This window comes from Lathamus discolor, chromosome 4 (genome assembly GCF_037157495.1).
Source record: "Lathamus discolor isolate bLatDis1 chromosome 4, bLatDis1.hap1, whole genome shotgun sequence".
NCBI classification, from domain to species: domain Eukaryota; kingdom Metazoa; phylum Chordata; class Aves; order Psittaciformes; family Psittacidae; genus Lathamus; species Lathamus discolor.
Genome location: NC_088887.1, coordinates 45,004,931 through 45,030,101, shown reverse-complemented (window position 1 = coordinate 45,030,101; position 25,171 = coordinate 45,004,931). Strand labels below are relative to the sequence as shown.

Genomic DNA, 25,171 nt, shown 5'->3' with positions numbered 1-25,171 from the left:
CACTGCATCCTCTCCACATTTAAATGCATCTGTAGCATACTGGCATCCTCACCCTGATTCTACACTGAGTTCCTGTTAACGTGCCTGGGCATGAGAGATGAGTCAGACCCACTCTTCTGATCACTTTCATCTGGAAAACAGTGAACATGTTTCTTTGCAGGCCAAAATCTTGGGTCTTACTGGCATAACTCTGCTGCAATGACTGGAAGCCTGAAGAAAAGCTATGTAGATAGGATATGAGAAAGTACTGCTTGGGCTGTTTTCATCAGCACGGGTGGGAAATAAAATATTTCCTAATGAGGATTTGAGGGGATTTTTATATCACTTGAGTTCTGTCACTAGATCACCAGAATTCTCACCTAATGATACATGTAGGCAGAGCTGTAGATCAGACATGGTGGGGAACGCACATGCCCTGTGACATAAGGCAACTCAGGGTGGTCCATGGGGTCACCTGGAATGAGTTAAGAAGGAGCTCTCAAAAAAAACTGTCACCATCCCCTATCACCCAAAGACAGGCCATCCACTTGACCTATGACATTTCAGATCAATATAGTAATTGTTTGAGTAATTATGGTACTGTTTGCTCAGGTGGCATTCATTTCCCACCACAAGATTTTTGCCCTGATAGATTAGAGGTACTCTGGTCTATCTTGGGCATGAAAGGGTTGTACCCTTTCTGGATAACATTTGTAGGTAGAAGAGAAAAAGGTCATTCGTAATTATTTTCCTGATATACTGGCTTAGGTACTCATTTGATTTATCACATGTCCTTTCTGACACAGCATGAAATAAGAGAGTTAAATTGTCTTTAGGGAAAACAGGCATCCGGCTTGCAGAAGACATCAGTTTTAATAACACAGTTTAAAGAAATCCTTTCAATATATTCGGGGATTTGTTCACCAGTTTGGGTTGAGCTGCTTGCAAAATAGATAGAAGAAACCTCTCTGTGTGATATAACCAGATGCCATTTGCAGAGCCTGTGACATATGGTCCTTCAGACGTGGAGATAATCACAGAGGATAATTCTTGAGAGCCCGTTAGGATTCCAGAGTAGCTGTCTCTGCCATGTGGTGCTTGCTGATGTCTAAATATAAATTCACTCACTTTATTTTCAAAAACACAGCTGAAAGACTTTTAAAAGGAGTAGCATGAAAGCAAGAAAGTATCAACCCTAACTACTCAATCAAAGTGAGAAATATATTCCTGATTCCATCCAACTTCAAGGCAAATTAATGAACTAAATAGAAATCTGCAGCTGAAACTCACTGATATGAAAATAATCTAATTTTCCACAATGAATGCAATGAGGATTTCAAGGGAGCCTACACAAGCCTTTGTTCTATACAGGGCTTGGGCAGGCAGTGGATACACCTTGGTCTTTGAACTCCCCCCCCTAAAAAAAAACAACAGAAAATAAAAAAATAATCTACTCTTGTTTTCAGGATAAGAAGCAAAACCCATAAAGCTTATGTTGTTATCAAAAACAGTATTTCAAAACTATTTCTTAACACAGAGGCTCTAAAAGGACTGGCTTCTGCAGCTGTGCACGGGGGGGTCCAGGCTGGTATTTGCTCATATGACACTCCCATCCTGATCTTGGTCCTCCAGTACTGACAAAAATAATTCTCTGAGAGAACAAACCACAGCGTATGGTTGTGAGTGTCTGAAACACCAGCGATGCCTACACTGCACTTCTTTACCCCATGCAGAAGACTAGAGCTTAGCATGTGTCTCTTTCCAGCTAGTTACTACCACCATGCCTGGGAAAGGTACTGAGGATACCTATGCTAAGGAATAGTCCAAAAGGGGTGTAGGCAAGACTATATCAGCATTGGCTTGACACACTTTCTGCAGGCTTTGCACCTACAGGAAGCACCACAAGCCTTCATACATGTCACTGGACACATACAGCCACAGCATGGTTGGCCTATAGCACAAACCTCACAGAGAAGATCATAGAATCATATCTTAGAATAGCTTGGGTTGGAAGGGACCTGAAAGATCATCTAGTTCCAGCCCATGGACACTTTCCACTAGACCAGATTGCTTAAAGACCTGTCCAACCTGGCCTTGAGGACTGCCAGGGATGGGGCATTCACAGCTCCTCTGGGCAACCTGTGCCAGTGTCTCACCACCCTCACAGGGAAGAATTGTTTCCTAATATCTAATCCTAATATCCAATCTCAGATACTTTGAATGAAGCACACGGAATACCACTCAAAGTTTAAGGGTGCAGTTTCACCTGAAGACCAGAGTCTGTGCAATGCAAATGCAGTCGGTGTGCTCTGGAGGGGACTGGCCTGAAATAGCAAGGCAGTTTTTGCCCCTTCATCCCAAGGCCAGAATCTGATTCCTTGCCAGGTGAGCAGCATAGAAATAACCAGTAAATCCCTCCACTGCTCTCAGATACCAAATGAAACAGGCAGCTCCACAGACCAGGATCCATGGAGATAGAAGTTTCACTGACAGGAGACTGCCCCTGAAACAATCTAGGAAGGTATGAAGGGACATGGTCTCATCACTGGAAATACTGAACTAAATATTTTGGTAGTTGTCACCACAGTAGCTGAAGAATGTGAAAGTCCTACAGACTTCCTACAAAGTCTGTAGGAAAAACATAGCACCTTGTATTAAGCCAGCTGATGAACCTGTATCTCACATAATATTTTCTGACCTACTAGTTGCATCTCTTCTGACACAGGGAATCTTTCTGGTGGTTTCTTCTTTTTTTCTCTGTGCAATGCAAAAGAAACTGAATGAAATCACATCTTTTACTGTCCAGAGGGTCAAAGTTCTGGCCTTATACACCCATGAAAGCAATATATATGAAAGTGTCACAAAAGTCTTCCATGGGTATTTTTAAACTGATACAGTTTCAAAACTGCTTAGTTGCTTGACAACACCCACCTCAGCTGGATGAAGGAGACAAAAATACCCTTGCTGGAGGTAGAATCAGGTCAGCTTTTAGCAAACATGCCTTACTTCTAGGGCACCCTCCATTTGTAGCATGTATCTACTTGCAGTGTAGCGTAATTGCCCAGTTCAGCTGTGCAGACAGTGTCCAACAGACCTTTTAATGTATTTTAGATCCAGCATATCAGAGACTTCTTTAGTCACTGAAACAGAAGAGTCCAAGAAAATCAGTTATTTTGGCGTGGATTGTTTAAAGCATCATGTGCAGATCCTTGAAACCTGTGTTTCAAGACATTAGCAGATAAATGGGGGAGAAAAGACAGTTTCCAATTCACTTGTAAAGTTTTAACTGCTTCATAACTCATCTATGACATAAGGCAGAAACAAATTTACATTATCAGCCTTGGGAATGTGAATTTTGTGCATCCCAGACTAACACAAAATCCTCTGACTTGAGGAAGAAAATAATATGAGCCATTAACTTTTCATATTTGTCATTTAATCAATTTTAAGAAATGAAAGTTTTTGAAGTAATTTAAGAAATTAAGTTCTTGGGCATTGGTGGCATAGTGGTTAGCATAGCTGCCTTCCAAGCAGTTGACCTGGGTTCAATTCCTGGCCAATGCAGAGCATGCTCCTGGAAGGCATGCTAAGGCACATGAAAAACAACAAGGTGGTTGGTGACAGCCAGCATGGCTTCACTAAGGGGAAATCCTGCCTGACCAATCTGGTGGCCTTCTATGATGGGGCTACAGAATTGATGGACAGGCGTAGAGAAGTTGATGTCATCTACCTGGACTTGTGCAAAGCGTTTGACATTGTCCCACACGACATACTTGTCTCTAAATTGGAGAGACATCAATTTGATGGATGGACCACTCGGTGGATAAAGAACTGGCTGGATGGCCACATGGAAAGAGTTGTGGTCAATGGCTCGATGTCTGGCTGGAAACCGGTAACGAGTGGTGTCCCTCAGGGATTGGTGTTGGGACCAGTCTTGTTTAACATCTTTGACGGTGACATGGACAGGGGGATTGAGTGCTCCTTCAGCAAGTCTGCTGATGACACCAAGCTGTTGTGGTTCGGCTGATATGCTGGAGGGAAGGGATGCCATCCAGAGGGACCTCAACATGCTTGTAAGGTGGGCTGATGCCAACCTTATGAAGTTTAACTATGCCAAGTGCAAGGTCCTACACCTAGGTTGGAGCAATCCCAGGCACAGCTACAGATTGGGCAGAGAAGAGATTCAGAGCAGCCCTGCAGAGAAGGACTTGGGGGTGCTGGTCGATGAGCAAATGAACATGAGCCGGCTTCAGTGTGCGCTTGCAGCCCAGAAAGCCAACCGTATCCTGGGCTGCATCAAAAGGAGAGTGAGCAGCAGGTTGAAGGAGGTCATCCTGCTCTCTACTCTTCTCTTGTGAGACCTCACCCGGAGTATTGTGTGCAGTTCTGGTGTCCTCAACATAAAAAGGACATGGAACTGTTGGAACAAGTCCAGAGGAGGGCCACGAGGATGATCAGGGGACTGGAGCACCTCCTGTGTGAAGACAGGCTGAGAAAGTTGGGGCTGTTCAGCCTGGAGAAGAGAAGGCTGCATGGAGACCTCATAGCAGCCTTCTAGTATCTGAAGTGGGGGGCTATAGGGATGCTGGGGAGGGACTATTCGTTAGGGACTGTAGTGACAGGACAAGGGGTGATGGGTTAAAACTTAAACAGGGGAAGTTTAGATTGGATATAAGGAGGAAGTTCTTTCCTGTTAGGGTGGTGAGGCACTGGAATCGGTTTCCCAAGGAAGCTGTGAGTGCTCCATCCCTGGTGGTGTTCAAGGCCGGGCTGGACAGAACCTTGGGTGGGATGGTTCAGTGCGAGACGTCCCTGCCCATGGCAGGTGGGCTGGAACTTGATGATCTTAAGGTCCTTTCCAACCCTAACTATTCTATGATTCTATGATTCTAAGTACTTTCATTGAATTCATTTAACAGAGGAATTAGAACAAAGACACAGGATTCCCATGCTGCAGGAGATAACGGATCATCCTGGATTTGTTTCCTACAGAAACGACACAGAAAAGTGGAATGTATGAATGAAAGGAATAAAAGTTTGCACAACTGTGATTCAGGGACTTCTGAAAGTCTGAAAATTCTGAAAGTTCCATTTCTTGGAATTCCAAAAACAAGTCTTTCTCTTTGATTCACTGGCCTGAAATGCAACTTCTTGTTTTGAGTCAACATTAACCTCTGTGTTCACTCCAGCTGCCAGAAAGACTTTTGGGAGTTGTCTCCCCTCATCGTCTTGTTCTTCCAGATGGGAACTGCTCCCCAGCCAGACTGTATTTCCCATGGCCTCTCCACAGAGCAGAGGTGTAGGGGCATCCTGTGATGTATCACACTGACTCATCCACAAGGAGAAACAGCCATTGGTTTTCATTTTTCATGGACCCAATTTCATCAAAGTCTTTTTTCCTGTGGCAGATTTCAATTTTCATGAAACCACTTTTCCTCATAGAAAAAAATAGGTGAATTTTTCCTATGGGCTATTAAGCATCCCTCAGAACACAGATCTGAAGAAAGAATGAATGAAGATCTGTATCACCGAAGGCAGATTTTTCCCTGTGAAGAAAACAAAAAATAGCATGTGAATTAATTTGGTAGCTAATTCTTCTTCTAAAATGTTGGAGGTTTATTATGTACTCATTTGTATAGGTAACACTCAAAGACAGATTAACATGGTCTGAATTTTATAAACTTGTTTATATATTTAAATAGCACCATGACTTACTTGATATTGTATGACATTGTTTGAATATTTTAGAATTGGTATATATATTTATTTAGGAAAAATGCATAGTGTGAATGTCAAACCTTGGTATAAATTCTGTTGTTCTGGTTTCTAAGGGACAGATTCAATTAAATTAACATATTTTCCAATAGAGATGTATGGGAAGAAAACCACTTTTAATACCCATGGCAAAATAAATTATTTAAAACTTCACATTCCTCACAAATTCCAGTCCTCTTTTTGTCTAGCAATTATACACTCATGAATCTTAATTATCATAAAATATTGTGTAATAAATAACTTGCTGTCCAAAAAGTCAACGATATTCAGAGCTTCTCTTAATTTACTCATTTCTCTCAGTTATTGATAATCCTAGTGGATCGTAACCGGCCATCTGAGACTAGTTGATTTTCTTACTTGGTTGGATGACATCCAATTTGAATGAGAGGAAGAACAAGTAATAAATGATAGAGAATTAGAAATGCCAAATGTATTTATTTTTTATAGTCACAGACAATTTCAATGATTCCCTCCAGTCATTCTGGTATGAGAACAGATCTGATCAGCATCACAGCTGGATTTGTCCGATCTACATACAAGCATGCCAGGGTATCCCTGTCTTCTGTAAGCTCCTGGGCTTAGGCACTGCATTACATGTTGGAGACTGGAGCTCATATTTCCCTGACAAAATGCATAAGGAAACCCTAGAGACATATATACTTTGGTATAGAATTATAGAATCACAGAATCATAGACTGTCCCAGACAAATAAAACTGGTTTAGAAACTGAGATCTCCTTGGTGCCCTTCCAGAGGTGTCTGATGAAAAGGAAGGCAATGAAGATAAAGTCTCCTCCTTGCTAGACACAGTTGCTCTTCAGCACTGTTCTGCCAAGGCAGGGGGAACGAAAAGCTTGATGCTGGGTTTGGACGGAGAGTTGTAAAATAAAATGGCAAAGTGCTATTTATACAAATCAAAAATGTAATTCAGGCTTCCCTCACCTTTCAGGGTCAATGCCTAGAGACTCTGACCGCGTATCTATGGGAACCCCCTCGGTCAGAGACCCAGCAAACACATCTTCCCAGCTGGGAAGAACTGCTGCCGGGAGCAGGAGCACACAACATGAAGCAGCAGACTGCAGGCAGCACCAGCACCCTCACCTCGGCACTGCGGGGGATCGCACGAAATGAAGGAGGAATCTCCTCCCTCCAGCTTTAGCAGCTGAATTCCCTCACCACCACGCTGGGAGCTGGCGAGGAGGACAGCCTGCGCCAGGGCTGTCATTATCGATGTAAATTAAACAGTTACCACCGCAGGGTGACTCTGTTCTTTTCCCCGAGCAGACAGCTGCTCCAGAAAACACATGCTCAGGCTGCTCAGGCTGAAAGGAAGAGCCGCAGAGATTTTATTTATAGATGCAATGGGCAGGTGTTCACGCCTAATGCCTGCCCAGTAAGAGATGGAATTGTCTCTTTTTGCCCATGACAACTGCGGACTTGATTACTTTCTGTGCACATAATGCATTAAATATACTCTGTACCTCTCCCTTTCCATTGGGATTCAGCGCGGAACTTCCATACAGCTGTGTTGCTCTCTCTCCTGCACCAAAACATTTACTCATCTTACCAAGACAGAAAGAAAAAGTACCGCAGACTTTGGAAAACTAAATGTAAATTGAGGAGCTCACACTGGGGTGTGCCTGGTGTGTTTCTGGACAGCAGGAGTGTGTCAACACAATGAACTTCTGTCCATCACTTTAGTATGAAGCGTTTCATTGAGGTTTGGAAAGCCAGGTATGAAATATTAATTAACTACTGCTAAGTCTCACTATACTGTTGTGAAACTGGCACAGCACAGTTTTGTGCAGGTTCTTTTCAGAAATTATTGCCTTTTATTTCAGCTACACGATCGTAGCACTGCATAATTTATATGTGTAAGAGCCTTTTGTGGGGCACATTGGTAGAAAATCTCAGAAGTACCACAGAAGCTGGGATCTTGTCAAGATTAACAAGGATTTTTGGGGTTGGTAAAAAGATACAACAAAAGCAGTTCCACTGCTTGTGCCATCCACGATTTTGGTAGCAGCAGGTTTGCTACAATGACTTGTGACAAAGCAGTAAGAAAACAAAACGGAGCTCTCCAAAATGGAAAGAAAAGACACCTTGCTGTTAATGCAAGATGCCAGCTGCACCGTGGCACAAACATATTTTGAAATCATAAGAAAATTAACTTTGAAATAGCTTTCATTTGAGCTGAGGAAGAAGGTAGATTCTTTTGGGACTGCAGTGCTGTACACCAGTCACCAACAATGCAGGGCTCAGAAGCAACTCCACTACAGACTGCCACTGACAAAATCAGGAAATGCTTTATCCATGTTTCTTGCTTAGAATGAATATTCTGACCCGCCATTTTTACATTAGTGAAATGCACCAGCAGAGTGAGGATAATTTATAAACTCTTCCTTTCTTTGGAAATACCTCTTTCATGTTTGGAAAAATATCCACAGGACAGAGTGGAGAGTGCTGGGGGGGGTCCACCACAGTGCATAAGCAGGTAAGCAGCAGTGATGAACAAGTCAGGCACGACAGTATTGCTCCATGGGTGCTAGTGTGACTTGAATCCTACCAGTGTTGCTTACCTAAAAACTCAGTTCCTATCCCAAGTCAGGTATCCAGACTCCTTTGACAAGAGGGCATCTGCCTCTCCTCCTGGGCTGCAGAGGGAGTCTCAGTGAAAAGCTTCAGCTGTAGCTTTGCACAGCTACAGGTGGTTGAGGGGGATGCGAGGGTTGTGCCAGGACAAAGAATAAAGCTCACAACTCTTTGCTTTCCAGCTCTACAATTAAACTGCTAAAACATGTTGACAATATGTCTGAATCTTGTTGGAACATCTATGGCACAAAAACAGCTTATGGCTGCTCCTGGAATTACTTATAATTAGAAGATGTAATTAGGATGTGGACAGACAGGCTCAAATGGGTGCAGAGGCCTGTCCCTGTGAGGGCACAATTTTCAGAACAATCAAACAACAATTATCTTTGTAAGTACTAATTTTCATAGCTTGATGAAGAAACATAAACAATAACCAGCTAAAGAATTCTTGCCTTTTTACAGTTCTGCACCCCGAAAAGGCAGACTGTAATTAGGGCAGTTTGAGGAAGCCTGTGTGCTGTTTCACTTGCTCAACAAGGTCTTTGCAGCGTGGACCACCACCCTGGTCTGCACTGTGCACAGGGCTATGCCACTCTGATCACCCTATGCATGGAAAAGTGATGGCAACCCGAGTAAGCACAGATCAAGCAAAAGGGGCTCTGGCTGCAGGTAACTCGCTGGAGATAGGTTCAAAGAGGTGTGCTCTGTGGCTGCATGGGAAAGGGATGCAGCAGCAGAGGTCAGTGGAAGCCTGAGGACATTGGTGGAGGACAGTCCCTGAGTCAACACAGCATCTTTCCCTGCCTCTGACTGCCCTCCATTGATACTCCTGGCCCATGTGCTTCCTCCTTGGCATGTATGGGCAGAGAGCAGCTGTATGTAAGACTAGGGGCCCTGGGCAAACTGAGCTGGAAGACCACACTGAGAGCCAAGCTACGTGAGGAATGCACACCCCAGACCATGCTGAGACAGCCTGTCCAGACTCTGCTGGAGACCTCCACCTCACTGCCATCTGTGCTTTCAACCCATCCCCCAAGCATGGACCGTGAATCCTAACACAGAGTGCTACTGATTTCTATCAGAGAGAAGCTTTAAATGGAAGCGAGATGCTTTGCCATTCCCTCTCCCCCATTTTACAGGTGAGGAAACAGCTCTCCAGAAAATAAAAAGTCTCCAAGGAGTTATTAATGAACACAGCACTGCCACAGCAACTCCAGTGTCCCACCAAGCAGTGATGCTGAGGGAACAAAACAAAGCAAGTGACACAAGAGGCAACTGTTTTGTCCCAACCTTATGGCGCAGTTGAATGGCTGACAAACTGGAGGGGAAGGGTGGTAAAAATAATAGTAATAGAAAAATTGCCACAATAGCCCTGAGGAAGGAACTGAGTGAATATTTCTGGCTGGTACATAAGGAGGCTGCTTCTGTGTCACCCATGGGTTTTGCTTTCTGCAGGTTCCCTACAGAAATGTAGGCAGGTACCAAGCCTGCTCAGCCAACAAGAAGAAACTCATATCTAGCAAGTACAGCCAAAGCCTCAGTCAAAAATAGGCTGGATCTCACGATTCACTCCAACAGGAAGAGGAGGCACAGATCTATCTTTTGCAGGTGAGCTTCTAGGAAACTGGAAATGCATCTGAGAAAGTGTAGCTTACCTGAGAGGCAGCATTCAACACAGTGAGCCCCTGATTTTCTCCATGCACTCTGCATCAGAAGTTTTGCTGGGAGGCTACAGCAAAGGGAGAAAGGGAGGCAAGTTTTGGCCAGCAACGCCCTTTGTTGTTGAGGCTGCACAAGAATTTCCAATCAAAACCCTAAACTGCAGTCCAAACTTCAAATATGTGTTCAGAATCACATATTTCCCCCTGATTTTTACTTTTCAGAGGTAAATTTTCAGATAGAGTGTAAAAATGTCTTCAAATCCCTGAAGGCATATGGGCACCTTCATGCTGACAGGAACGCAGTGGATGGGGTAATTGTTTAACTTCTGCAGGTTTCAGCAGTAGCAGGCTATTAAGTCAGCTTGGAGTTCACTCCATTCCATGGCCTCTGGTTGCAGATCTGAGGATTTGTTCCTATTCTGCCTATTTACTTTGCTGTAATTAGTTTCTTCATCACAACAGATTTGGCCTCTCACCTGCCAGTGCAGCATTTTATCAGTGGCTCCTCCAAAGTTCACGTGTGCCATCTCACCCTTACCTACCACAACTTCAATTCCCCTAATTTGGAAGAAGAAAGATTTTGCCTGCGGTGATCATTTAAGTATTGTACATGTCCCTAATTATTTTCCTTACTAATTTAACTAGCAATGAGGTAAAGTTGGCTTTTTTTCTTTTTAATAAGGGAACTATTACTTTGGCAACACTCCAGTCCTCCTTTATGTTAGCTGGCTTTAGTGATTGTTCATGTACTTTTGCTGACAGATGAAAGACTCTTAAATTCTTTCAAAACTCCTGGATACCATCTGGCCCTAGTGATTAATTGCATTTTTAAATTGTTACTCATTTTTATCACCTACAGAAAAAGAAGGTTTAAAGCAGGTATTACCCCCGTGTCCTCTGTGATGGAGATAAATGCAGGAATCTGTTTCATTTTGCTGCAATTTCCTGGTTATCCCCAACTGTTTCTTTTTAAAACAGGCAGTATCATCTGACAGACACATTGGATGGAATGCATTTTCTTCTCTCACTGCAAAAACTCATGCAATTCATGCAATAAATTACTCTTTTTTATTTTTCTGACCAAGCGTTTTAGCACACCTTTATAGCAGGAATTAGCAAGGAATTATAGCAAGGTTCTACACCTGGGTGGGAGCAATCCCAGGCACACTACAGGTTGGGCAAAGAAGAGATTCAGAGCAGCCCTGCAGAGAAGGACTTGGGGGTGCTGGTCGATGAGAAAATGAACATGAGCCGGCTTCAGTGTGCGCTCGCAGCCCAGAAAGCCAACCGTATCCTGGGCTGCATCAAAAGGAGCGTGACCAGCAGGTCGAAGGAGGTGATCCTGCCCCTCTACTCTGCTCTTGTGAGACCTCACCTGGAGTATTGTGTGCAGTTCTGGTGTCCTCAACATAAAAAGGACATGGAACTGCTGGAACAAGTCCAGAGGAGGGCCACGAGGATGATCAGGGGACTGGAGCACCTCCCATATGAAGATAGGCTGAGGAAGTTGGGGCTGTTCAGCCTGGAGAAGAGAAAGCTGCGTGGGGACCTCATAGCAGCCTTCCAGTATCTGAAGGGGGCCTATAAGGATGCTGGGGAAGGATTCTTCATCAGGGACTGCAGTGACAGGACAAGGGGTAACGGCTTAAAACTTAAACAGGGGAAATTTAGATTGGATGTAAGGAGGAAATTCTTTCCTGTTAGGGTGGTGAGGCACTGGAATGGGTTGCCCAGGGAGGTTGTGAGTGCTCCATCCCTGGCAGTGTTCAAGGCCAGGTTGGACGAAGCCTTGTGTGGGATGGTTTAGTGTGAGGTGTCCCTGCCCATGGCAGGGGGGTTGGAACTAGATGATCTTGAGGTCCTTTCCAACCCTAACTATTCTATGATTTTATGATTCTATGAATTTAGTTGGCACACTGTTGCTTTTCTTGACCTAAACCTAAATCTGTGATACACTAGAGAGACACAGACAAGAAAGAGTCCCAGCCAACAATGAAAATGCAAGTATACACTATGCAGCACCTTTTCAAGAATTAAACACTTACCAGGCTCTATCATACTTCATGTAGCACAAGATAATCTCATTTATAATAATGCTGTGACAAAATAAACTAATAACTATCTTTAATCTCTTCACAGCTGCATTTGGAGAAATGTCATTGGTGGCACAGTAGGCAACATGTAATAAATGTTTCATTGGCTCCCACAGGTAGTATTTTTGCCAAGGCAGCTGGCGAAACCATGCAAGTTTACTGGCCCTCGTATTCAAGCGCAACATCTATCTGGGGAAAACAGCTGAGGACTGTGTATAAATTCACATCATAAAAATAAGAAAAAGCCTCAATCTCAGTGACATATTGAGCTAAGTATGTCACTTTATTATTTTATTACTTTATTATTTTTATTACTAATAATAACACCAGTATTCCAGTATCTAAAGCGTGGGAGTTTTCAAAGTTCTGTATATAGAAAAGAAACTATTGCCTAGAAGCGTGACTGGAGGTAAGAACTGAGCATGGCTGGGAATCCCAGCCATTGCTCTCATTCAAAATTAATTCCAAAGGTTTCTTTTACAACAGCCTTTTTTCCAAGCAGTAGATCAGGATGTGCACAACACTGGAATGAAAGAAGGTAGTAAAAGACAGTATATGCACTTAGAGTAGACATTAAGTCATACGTTGGCTTCAGGATAAGTTGAACTGGCTTTTCAGTACTGAAAGTACTGAACAGCATTACTTCCAACGACTCCAAAGAGTAGAAGTAATCTCCAGAAAGGCCAAGGTTTCTGAAAAATCAGGCTACTTAATTACTACCTGTTGCTCTCATCCATCTCTGTCTTTATCCTCACCTACAAGGGATATCTGATGGAGGGATAAGCATCCATGATACCACCCTGTCCTTGGCCTTGCATTTTCTAAAGTGCTTCCCACTCAGGAGAGAAGGGATCATGCTTTTTCCTGGCCCGAGGAGACTAACTGAGCATATACTTGGGGAACAGTCATTGTTAATGCCAGTGTAGGCAGGGAAAAGTGCAGACATCAACTCTTCAAGGAGGCCAGAAACTTTTCAGGGAGTTTGGTCATGCTGACATCTTTCATCCCCATGAAGAAATGGAAACCAGAGCATCGTACTGTCTCTGACAGCACACATGGTGAAGATGTCTCAGGAGCCAGGAGACCATAGAGTATTCTTCCACTTGTTCTTCACATGGAGGAAGGATCACATACTCAGTAAGATACTTCAGTCATTTCATGGCAGGCACCTAACCTCAGGCATTTATCTTAAAAACTGTTGTCCACAGATCCCAGCAGCCACAGAAAGAAAATCTGTATTGAGCCACATTCACTCCTTTCATCTTTGATGCACATATAAACAAGATTGATACATAACCAGACTGGACTATTTGTGATTGTCTTGTTGTTGTATTAAAAATATTAATAGGGAAGATATTTAATTATAGTGTTCCCCTTTCCTCCAGTGGTAATTCTGATGGAAAGCAATATGGACAGCTTATACTGTCCCTGGGCAAATATTAAATAAACAGAAGGCTCAAATACAATAAGCATTAAAATTTCATGAAGTTGGGAAGAGCATCAAGAAAGCTTTTCTTGGTCACTTTACCTAGCACTCTCCCTGTGGGGCTGAAAAGAGCACTAATGAGAAGCAGAAAGAAATACCTCAAGCAGCAAAAGTACACACCAAGTATGAAAATGAACTCCTTTTTGGATCTCTCAGAGGACTGGGGCTGTGCAAGAGACTATATTTCACATGTCTTAGTAGGCTATTTTGAAAAGTCAGGCAGCTGAGTTCTGTTTTGCTTGTTATTTTATTTGCTTTTGCCCACAGACCTTTCCAAAAGCCTCCTCAATCAAAACACTTTACAGACACTGTCTCGGGCTGGTGATAGCTACTTTAGATGGGACAATTTGAGCCAGCAACCCAAAAGCAATGTGCAGTACCCACAACGGTTTAACCATCACCTGAAGGGGTGCAAGAAGTCCCTTCCTCTTTCACTGATGATTGGAAGGGGCCCTGAGAACACCTCAGGAGTAGGCTGGACTTCCTTGAGCCTGCAATCTTATGGTTATGGGTACCCATTGGTTTTGCATTTCAAACCTACAGCTGAACATGAGGAGATTTTGCCACTAATGCTAGGGGAGTCCCAGATGACTATGGAAGCTTGTGTGCTAGAGCAGCAAAGTGAGAAGCTTTTGGAAGTGTGCCATGACAAAGGTGCACACAGTGTTAATTTGTGTCACCTCATATGGGGTTCATTTTGCTTGATCTTAGACAATTATAGCACAGACATCTTCATCTGAGCTAGCTGCCTAATTCTCTTTATAGTCAAGGAGAAATAGGCACTCCTGGGGCATAATTCATCTTCTCCTCTGATAGATGTCTGAAATAGAATAGATGAATCATGCTCTAGAAGCATCTCCAGACTCTCCACTGTCTCCACAGTCATAAAGGAGGCCAGACAACCAGTTTGGATGTAGACTTCTGTTTTGGGGAAATATAAAATTAAGTGAAATGAGTGTCACCTTTTGTGACTGAATTGCATTAAACTTGTATATGACTGAATGTGAATGCAGTGAAGAATACGATCACCTTCTTTAAAATGAAGGAAATAACCTTCATCAGCCTACTTTTCATTGAAGTGTGCCACGAATAGTTCCAAGTCCATTTACAAGGAAAATGACAGATATCCACTCTTCCTGAACAAATCACAGGATAACATGCGACTTCCGGGAGCACCCTTTATGCATTTTCTGGCATGCCTGGTTTCTCAGAACATGCATTGTTCCCTCTTCTCAGTTTCTCATGACCGAGCTCGAACCTCTAATAATCAGAGTACATGTGCCCTATAGCCAGTTAGCTTCTTTTTCTTTCTGAAAAGTAGTCCTTTAACAGATGTGGAGGGTCTATTCTGGCCATGGCCACTTATAATTACAACAAAAATTACAGATTCATGGTGACCCTCTGTTCTTTCATTTTGGGTACTCCCTACAGATATTTCTGACTTCTAGAACACAAAATGTGCTGCATGCACCTAAACAGTGGTTGATGACTACTGCCCTACTCCAGTCACACACCACACCATAAAAATGTCTTAAGTCTGCAACAGAAATTATAGTCTGTAGTGCTCTTGTATTTTAATTCAGCTCAGCTTTGAGAAGTAATTCTGTTCCAGGAGGAAAGAAGGAGTTGGCAATCAATATGTTTAGACTATCTGAGACTTTACGCTGAGTTAATTACCAATTAACTCAATGTACTTAGCACATTCGCAAAGCCTACAGTGGACATGCTACATATTTATTTCTGGTTACGAATTTCTGTCTCTTACCCAAAGCTGATCTTCTAATCTTTGGATGTAAATAATATCTTTTTTATAGTTTTGATGAAATCGAAAAGGGTGTCCATAGTAGCCTTTACTGTGTTAAATACTTGCTGCTAATTATCTATTAATAATTACCCAGAGCACTAGAAGTCTACAGTAGCTATATCTGCTGATTTCTCTGGCGAAAGCATTTTTTCATTAATCATCAAACAGTGCTGTGATTAGCTCCAGGCACTGCTCTTCAAACAAGATCACGGCATGGAAGTACAGAGCTCTTATTTTTATACAGCAGGGGATTTAAGTGGCAGAGACAAGAAGTTCACTGCGCTCCAGTGACTGAAGGTACCTGCAGTAAGTCACATGAGCTCCAGATATGTCCCAGCTTCACAGTTTTTAATGGGCCTCTCTTAAGCCTTTAGAAACAAAGTGCATTTGAAGACCACTGTGAAGCAAACTGGGCAGATTTCAAAAAATGAAATGAAAGTTAAGACACTCTGACATAACTTAGCAATTCATAAAACTTCCAAGTAATTCAGAAAGTGATTGCAAGAACATGTTTCCTGCATGTTACTTGCATACATCAGCTCCCAGTGAAGACTTTTGTGTTCACCTTTCACCACTGAAGCATTTTCAAATTAATACAATTTCTTCCATATTTTATACTAGAAATAGTATCAAATTAGAACAGTCTCGAATAAGCTTTAATGTAATCATTATACCATAACTTGGTCTTTTCTTATTTTCAGCATTTTAAAATCATATGCTCCTGTAAGAACACCTTACCTGAGGAAATAAAGTTTAGAGAAAGCATCTGGAAAGAAAAGAATTAGTTTAATTAAATAGCCATTTTCAGGTCTTTGTGGTTTATATTTGAGGAGCAGACTCTTTCCTAAGTACTAAAAGTGCACATTGTTACATTAATTTAACTAATAGGCATTAGTTATGACAGCCTGCCTGGTAAAGGTTCTGAGCCAGTGTCATTCCTATAGATTTATACACTTGGAAAAGTACACTTTAAATGAGAATCTTGCCAGTGTTAAAATTAAATTAAACTGAATTAAATCAAGTGCCTGATCACAAAGACCTGAGATTCTTTTCAGAATCGGGTCCAAATAACAATCGTAACTCTAGCCCAGCTACAGTAGAAAATTAAAAGGCAGTTCCAACTTCCTTATACTCTGCTGAAGTAGCCGGCCACAAAAACGCAGGGCTAAATCCTTAGCTGAGCAAAGTGACGGGTACTAGAGCTCTTCCAGGACAACTGCTGCCACTGTCACAAACTTTAAAAGCTCCCACAACCATGATGCCCTGTGGACAGTGTCTTCTCCAGGGACTGTGGTCATTGTGGGGACAAGTGCTCAAAATGAGATGATTGTCTAAGACCAAACATCAAGTCCCCACTCTCAGGGGTCCAGCTTCAGACCCAGAAGGATCTGGTAGTGATATGCTTTCAGGATTTGTCTGTCAGTGTTGGCACACAAACGTCTTGATGGGTTGATGCCTACCTCAGCTGAAGTACTACAGTCAACCATAAGCAGTGACGTCTTGCCCCAGAGCACACCAGTTGGAGCAGCCTTCACAGAAAGTGAAGTGGTGGCTCTGCCTTCTTTAGTTCAGTAGTCCAGTGGTTTACAGCACTCAGGTGTGGCACAGTATTTAACAGTATACAATGTGAGCTAGGAAGGGCTTTACTTCTAATAGGGAAGATGCTACTGCTCTCTCACTGGTGGAGTAAGACTTGGAGTAAGCCAGGATTCATCAGTCCTGCTCAGTTTGAATTCCTGGGAAACAGTGTCTCTCAGAGATTGTCCTTTCGCATGTATGTGGCTCCCACCTGTCATGGCTAAGAGCAACCTACCTGCTCCTTTCTGATCCATGCCAAGGGCTCTTACCTTACTTTAAGTTACTGGAAAAAGTAAGAAATAAGCAAGCAAATGAGTAAGAATGTATACTGGGAAATTTCCCAACAAGCATCCTCTCACCTGTGCCACGCAGAATCACAGACCCTCCTGCAGACAAACAGATGCCCCAGGAACTCTAAACATCTAGCATGAGTCATAAGAAACATACTTTCATAAATAGTCTTACAAAATCAAAACTCTAACACCATCTCCTTACACATGTTGCAAATGTATGCTTAAGCCCCAGCTCTGTCCCATCATTCAGAAATGGGACCATGGCAAGAAAGTTTTGGTTCTCAGTATCGATCATAATTGATCTCAAGCCTTTAATCAATATGGCCTTTGTTAAGTGGGGCATGGAAGGTCTGAAGAACGTGAATGTCAAAGTTGCACCACGTAGCATAAATTCAGCCATGTTTATCTTCACTGGCTAGACCACAGTGCTGCAGCAACCATGGGCTTGTAAGAAATGGTGTTAGAAGTTAAAATGAGTGAGATGAGGGCTTACACTTTGATGAACAGAATTCTCATCATGTGTATCTCTGCCGTAAAGACACAGCTCATCTCAAGGTGAGATTTGGCGACTTTATCCTCATACAGCTGGATCACAGTCATCATAATCAATGTATGAACCTGCCAAGTGTCTGTCATTAATAGACCTCAATGATCAAGGGAACAGCCCTGACCTGCCCTTTTGATGTCACAACATTAAAAAAAAAAAACAATCAGAGGACACAAACAAAAGGAGACACAATGCACAAATCCCCAGTTACCATTGAGCTAGCATACCCCATTCACTCCCATCTACAGGGGCTGTTGAGACTGGGGATGGTAGACATGCTGTGCCAGTAGCAGACCATTCTCTAGCAACCTGCAGCTATCTTGGGAGTGGGAATGGTGCTTTGCAGCTATTGCATGGCGTGATTCTGAGAGATAATCAACATGTGTCGAACACTATGCTTATCCCTAGCTTCCTCCAGCTTCCCAAACCCTGTGTAGCTCAGCACTACCAAGGATAAGCCCACTGGTTTTCCACTCCTCTCTCTTGCCTGCACCAAAAACAAAGTACTCGTTTCCAGCAGATACCTGCTACAGTCAGGAACCAGCTTTGTTCAGCTACTGTGCCCAAGGCCACCTCTTCGTAGGCCAGCCTCAGAAGTATCTTTGAAGGCTGGTTTATTGGCTGCCCATGAGAAGATTGAGGCAGAACACTTTTTTTCTTTTGCTTTGCATTTTGTTTTAAAGAACTTCTCTTTCTCAGTGATGCTCAGAGATCCCTACTCATCTATGCAATATTCTCTATCAGAGGGAAAAATATTACAGTTCAGTGTACTGTAGAGAAACACCAATTATTTGCAACTTGTGCTACTGTACTTCCCAAACACATGCAACAAATACATGTACATACAGCACGCCTGTATTTGGAAATGAAGCCTAGTATTACACTTTTCCCAGATGCTGGGGTTTCATCACCCATTTTAGTGCAACCAAGGTGTGTCAGTATAGCTGTCCTGTCTCACTTCTAATTTTCCTAGATAACTTTGAAAACTGTTTTCCTTGCACTGCCTCCACACACATCTGCATTTAAAACAAGCTTCTCTGTGCCCTTCTTCAGGGAAGGGAGAGGGTGAAGTGAATAAGGGGTGATACAATAGCTATCCTGCAGCACTCAGCAGGGTAACACAAACAAAATCAGCAGCCCACTCCATCTCTGAAAAGAAAAGGTACATTCCTGTGGCAGAGCACCTTATAAGCACTCTCCTGTAAGGATATCTCCTATCTGTGCACAATAAAGGGCCACAGCTTGAACAACAGAGCTATTACAATGCTGATTGCATGGTGTAAGCTGTCTAGATGTGCAATACTAAACAGGATTAAGCCACAGAAGGAGCTGCAGCAACATGCCAAAAGTGATATGGACTGCTTAGGCAAGCCTTGACATAGCTGCATGGTCCATATAGGAAGCAGAAGCAGCCATGTGCCTCACACCCTTGCCCTAAAATTCCTTACTTGATATAACCCCCACATGGTCCAAAAATACTCTTGCTGGTTGTATCGGGACACTGGTGAAAAGGTAAACTTCTGCCACTTCTGCCAATAGTAACTGAATGATCCCACAAACTGCCTTGGTCCCTAATGAATGATCATTAATCACTGTGTGTTTTCTAAGTACAGTTTAGAGTTTTAATAAATGCCAAATAAAGAATTAACAAGGCCGTAATCAAGAAAATGTGTTCCTTGATTTGAGATCACTGCAGCAGGATGGCTCAGAGCCAGATAAACAGGGTGCTGTAGTTCACACCCTTTTCCGTGTTCTTGTATGTTCCTCCACTTGCTGCTTGTAAAGAGAAAGTCAGACTCAATTTCACATCTGTATTATTATAGAAGAAATCTGACTTCTCATTGCTCCCCCAGAGGCTGAAGATAAATGAGGAGAGAGGGATTCCTGATCCGAATTAAGGTGTGTGCAAGACCCTCATCTCACCCGCTATTGTGGGTGTCAGCAAGACACCCCATTAGTGGAAGGAAGCTACAGGAGGGAGATGGTTAGTGTAAAGCCACAAAGCACACACCTTTTTCAAAACTCAAATGAAATCAGTCCCTTCTCCTTCTCAACTTGCTAGCAGCTCCTCCTTGCCCAGTCACCACCTGCTTACTGCAGCTTGAACCTGTCCCTGCTTTCCAAGGAGAGGCCAGTACAGCAAATCAGTACTAACTTGTTGCCTTTCCTATCTCTCCCACCATGGCTATACTTTATGGACAATCAGGCTGTGAACAGAAACAGAGTACAATTGCAACAATTCATTACAAGTGCACAGGGAAAAACGCTAAGAAATGTACTATTTACCTTGAGATAAAACATAACCACCACACATGCCAAGCGGAAGAAGGTAATTACAATAACACTGCCTAATCACAACAGTTGGCTGCTGCCTTGGCTGATGGCATTATAAATGCAAGCTAGGAAAAAACATCAAGCTGAGCTGGAACCGTCTGGACCCAGTTAGGCAACAGCAGCTGGCTGGGGGATATGAAGCATGGTTTGAAGGGGAATAATGTAATCACTGATTTCTTTCTTGATGGCAACTCTTTAAACCACTCTACTCCCTCTTCCCAGCAGGAGTCAGTGCCAGGTTATCATACCCAAAGCAAAGTGCAGTTGAAGAATCACTCTTCTGCTATGCAACCTACACCTTGCCTGGGAAATAAGACAATGTCTGGATATATCAAATCAATGGGAGAAGCAAGAGGATGACACAAAATGCTGTAGCAGAGGCAGTCACCACCTAGACAGTGACCAAGAAGCATCCTCAGCATAATGATGGGGCTTCACAGCTTTGAGTATGTACAGTCTGACAGATCTTTAGTGATCCTGAAACCTAAAATGATCTTCTCCTCACTGTGGATTCACTGATACCAATGCAGTTGAGTGCCTACAAGCCTGGCCAGAGATGAACTGGATTTGTCAGTGCCTGCTTCCTTTGCTGAGTTTTGACACAGTATCAGGTGAGTCTCTTAAACTGGATTCTCCTTAACGGTGGGGTTTTTCACCCCTTCGTGATGTGACCTGACACCCCCAGACCTGACACATGCAACTGTCACAGCCAAAGCCAGTGCACTGATTCATGGAGAACATGCTGACAGCTAGGTGTTCGTAGCAGTTATGTATTTGCCACACTGAATTCGTGGAGATCTGTGATTTCTCCAGCTGGGCTCTGATTCCCTCACTAAGTGTCAGCCTGCCCAATCATTAGTTCCAGGCTTACCAGAGTTCCATGGAATCTTGATCCCCCTCTCCATTTTTTACCTTCTTCACCTGCGCCACCCCAGCCTATCTACACCCTCCTTAAGTGGAGCTTTGGCATCAAAGCAATGTTACATACCTGCCTGTGTATTCAGTTGCACAAACTTCCTTTGTTTACTGTTCAAAATCTTATCAGCTGATGTGCCTGTCCATTTAGAAATTACTCAGTCCAGCCCCACAATTAGTTGCAGTAGAAAATGGAGAAAAATCTTTAGAAGTGTAAAATTGCATTAGCATTTTTTAAACAAAACTGTTTGCTTCAGAAAATTTTATTGTCAACCTAAAAGAGTTTCCTTTCCAAAAGAAAATGTTGCCAAAAAGAAAAAAAAGAAATGTGTTTTGGGTCAGACCGCAAGAGCTTCATAGACTGGGAGCTGGTTATGAAACAAAAATTCCACCAACATTGTTCTGATGAAATGCACCTTTTCAAGTTACACAGGTGTAACATTTTTTTTCAGATTCATGGGTAGAGATCTTATTTTTATATATGATCTAACGTGTGAAAAGCTGCAGCTTTTTATTATTCCACCCATATTTGAGGAAAAGAACACATTCCCTTCCTGAGCGGAGAGCAGAAAGAAAAGAGGTACTGAGAGGAAAAATCCTGGGACAGCACCGGATTATTCACCATCACTCACAGTACTGCAGCATCTTTCTGTCCCATCCAGACTGTCAGCTGCAGAGCTCACCAAGCACACGGATGTGGCACTTCCACATCAACACCGTCATTAGGTAAGGACAACAGAGGCCACCCCTCTCAGCATAGCTCCACAGCAGCTGGCAGAGCCATTTCAATTTGGCCCCCCCGCACAATGTTTGGGGGAACATGACTACAAAGAGAGACCTCCACCTCCAGGGGCTTTCTGCCCCTTTCTAAGAAGTTAATAAATGGGCTGATAAAGTTAATAAACAATTATTTGTGTGTCTAGTGCTACCAGTTCTCCCTGATTGCCTTTGGTGTGCAATTCACAAATATTTGCCCACTTTTCTTATTGGGCAGACGTGTTACCACCAAGTTGGTGGCACCATTTTTGTCAGCCATTTTATTTAGGAAAAATGTTCATTGTTTTATTAAGGGGTCATTAATTTCTCTGAAAATACAGTTTTCTACATGAGATATTCCCTTGTGTGATTCAATAACATGGAAATAAACACTCCAATTGTCCAGAGACAAACTGCCTCCTTGAAATTACCTTCCCCACAACATTTCATTCAAGCAGTTGATAGGAATACTAAACCAATTAAAAGCAATATACAGCTATATGAATAGGATATTAATTTCCTCACCACAAGTGAAAAGGAGTGGGTGCTTTGATTCCCACAGGGAAGGCAACACCGACCAGCGGCATAATCTACAAAGGCTGCAGCACCAAATGAGGGATGCACCGTGCACAGCCGGATCGTTACGCTGTGTGGATATTAATGTTACAGCCAAAGCCTCATCCACTCTGCAGTAGCCCCAGGTTATACTAAGAAAATAAAGCAAGGTGATCTTCTTACAAAAAAAGAAAAAGCAAACCACTCCACACTTCTCTGCCTGTAGCTTGTGAGATCGGTATGAATGTGAACAGTCCTGTGCCAAGATCTCTCTCTCTTAAATTGTCATTCCAAATCAATTCTGACTACAAAAGAAGTGCTTCCACTGAACTGATCTCTTCAAACCCCTATTTCCTATTGCAGCCAATAGTGAAAAAGAACATTTCATCCACTTTCAGCAACTTTTTTGATTATTAGCCACAAGAAAGTGAGACAACAATATTAGTTATCTCTCTGTGCATTGGGACAGCACATGATGCTACCCAAGTAGGTGTAGAAGCAAATTCAGCTGAAATCAGCTGAAAATAGTTCCTGTAGTCTTAAATGGGACTGGACCATCTGTGGATGCAAGCTAGCGGGACAGAAGCCATATCCTGTCCACCACTTGTACCCCCGGTGTGTTGGCCCAGCCAAGAAGGGAAGGGTGCAGCAAAGTCGTTGGCACATCAGCCCTACAGTTGATACACTCATAAATACTTCCACACATCAAGAAATAAACCTACCTTAATTAGCATGAGAAACAGATCTACAACAGATAAAGCACAAGGAACAGTACAAAACACAGGGTAACAAAGTGGAAGCAATAATGCTGATGGGATACTTTGCCAGAGTTTTGTAAGTTTAATTGATCCTTTAAATGCTGCACAACCCAAGCAGCCAAGACTCCTATTTAGAGTGTTCTATATCAAAATTGAGCAGGACACCCAAAGAGAGGCTTTAATTTATTTTTAAGTTGCAATCACCTAGCCTTCATAGAACAATTTGTCATATGTCACTAAATAAATAACACTTCAGGGCACTTAAGTTTCTTAAAACCACAGCAGCAGCTTTGCCGGGTGTTCCTAGATCTCTGCATGCTCTTATAGTGGTCTTCAAAAGGTTCAAGGCTTCCCAATGAGGTTTTGTGTAATTTTTATATCCATATGATATGAAATATTATCAACACACATTGTCAACTTCAATATGACAACAATTTACTCTAGCATTAGATGTTCCACCCAAGCAAGATCAGACCACATGAGGAGTTCAGGAGATCTGTCATGGGAAAGCGAGATAAATTCAACCCAGCTGAGGATTTCCAAGCTTTCCCAAACCCATCATGTCCCCCGGAACTGTTTTGCCAGTGGTAGCAGTACCTTTCTTTGTTCCTCACGGACTAAATACTAACCTCGGTTTTTGCCTTCAAACACCTAGAATGATTACCCTCCTCCTGGTGAAAGCTCACAACTGCAGAGTGAAAGGAGGGGCAAAATGCCTTTCATTTCATCTGTAAAAGCAAAAAGCCTCTCCTTTAGCTTCTGAGAGGTTCCCTATCTTCACAGGTCTACTGGCTGTTCCTTTCAACATCCAGTCAAGAAAAAGAGATCATTTATATCGCTCAGAAGGCAGCTTAACATTTCATCACAAACATACCTGCTATTTTCTGTTTTCAAATTGTCCAGCAACATACCACAATCTCTGCAGTGTAAGGTAGTCACTGTAGCCTCTGTGGAGAATTTTTAGCAGCAAAATGTATCCCACAAGATCTGAGCATCTTCAGCTAAAAGCATTTTGGTTTACAGAATATTCAAACAATATGGTTTTGTTCTGTGACTATGAATGTAATTCCTGGCTTTCCTTGCAAGCCCTGCTGTGGATCTGAAAAAAAAGAAATCTATCATCATCTGCAATATTTACTGTATTTTTCAATTTCCATGAATACTGTTGCCAACAAACCACTTTATAAAAACATTTGCGTAAACAAGACACAGACTAAGTGTGAGTACAGACAAATAGAAGTTCCTTAAAAATGTGAATGAATATTCATCCCATTCTCTTGTAGTTTTCAGGCTCCTATCAGTTTAGCATTATTGTAAGTACTATCCTGAAAGCAGCTTGCTGGCTAGAGGTGGGTATGGATTCAAACTAGTGCACTTTCACACTGTCATCTTGTCATATTAGTTGGTGAAATCTCACTTATCACCATGCGGGGAAGAAAGGAGAGAAAATCCAAAGCAGATAGAAGCATCCTAAAAGGGTTTATCAGTGGGGCTTTAACCTAACTTCTTCCCCCAGCATACACACAGATTTTGTAGGTTAATTTTCCCTGTAAGTTTCCAATCCATAGAGCAGATCCAATCCTATGAAAAGTCAACGTCTAACCATATCAGCGTAGAAGACTCTGGAAGTACCAAGTGCTTTTTAGCTCCCTCTACCACCCTGCAATAGTTCATGCTGTCACCCATCTGCCTGCCATTGAAAATACATTTCTCACATCATCTCACCCATGTGCCTGCCATCATCTTTCTCACAACAAATCTGTGAGAACAGGGTCTTGCTCAACTATCTTAATTAATGAAAAGCTATTAGTTTGATTACAGGTTGGTAATTGTTCTAGCCCTCCAGTAAATGCCATTAAAATAATTTTTACAGAACTCTTCTAATAACTAGCTATTGTTGTAGCGCAACTGCTTTTAAATCTTGTGAGGTTAATGTGTAATACATGACTGTTCCAGTTCAAAGCTCTCAGCACTCAGAAGATATAGATCAGGTTTCAAGTTGTTAATTTGTTATGGTAATCAATACTTTATTCTTTTTAACCACAG

At 42.5% G+C, this 25,171-nt stretch overlaps 1 non-coding gene across 1 annotated transcript; it reads left to right on the top strand.

Moving 5' to 3' along the window:
* The first annotated feature begins 3,471 nt into the window (after window positions 1-3,471).
* TRNAG-UCC (transfer RNA glycine (anticodon UCC)) lies at window positions 3,472-3,543 on the top strand. The gene has a single exon. It is a non-coding gene; the product is annotated as a tRNA-Gly (tRNA).
* Window positions 3,544-25,171: the final 21,628 nt, after the last annotated feature.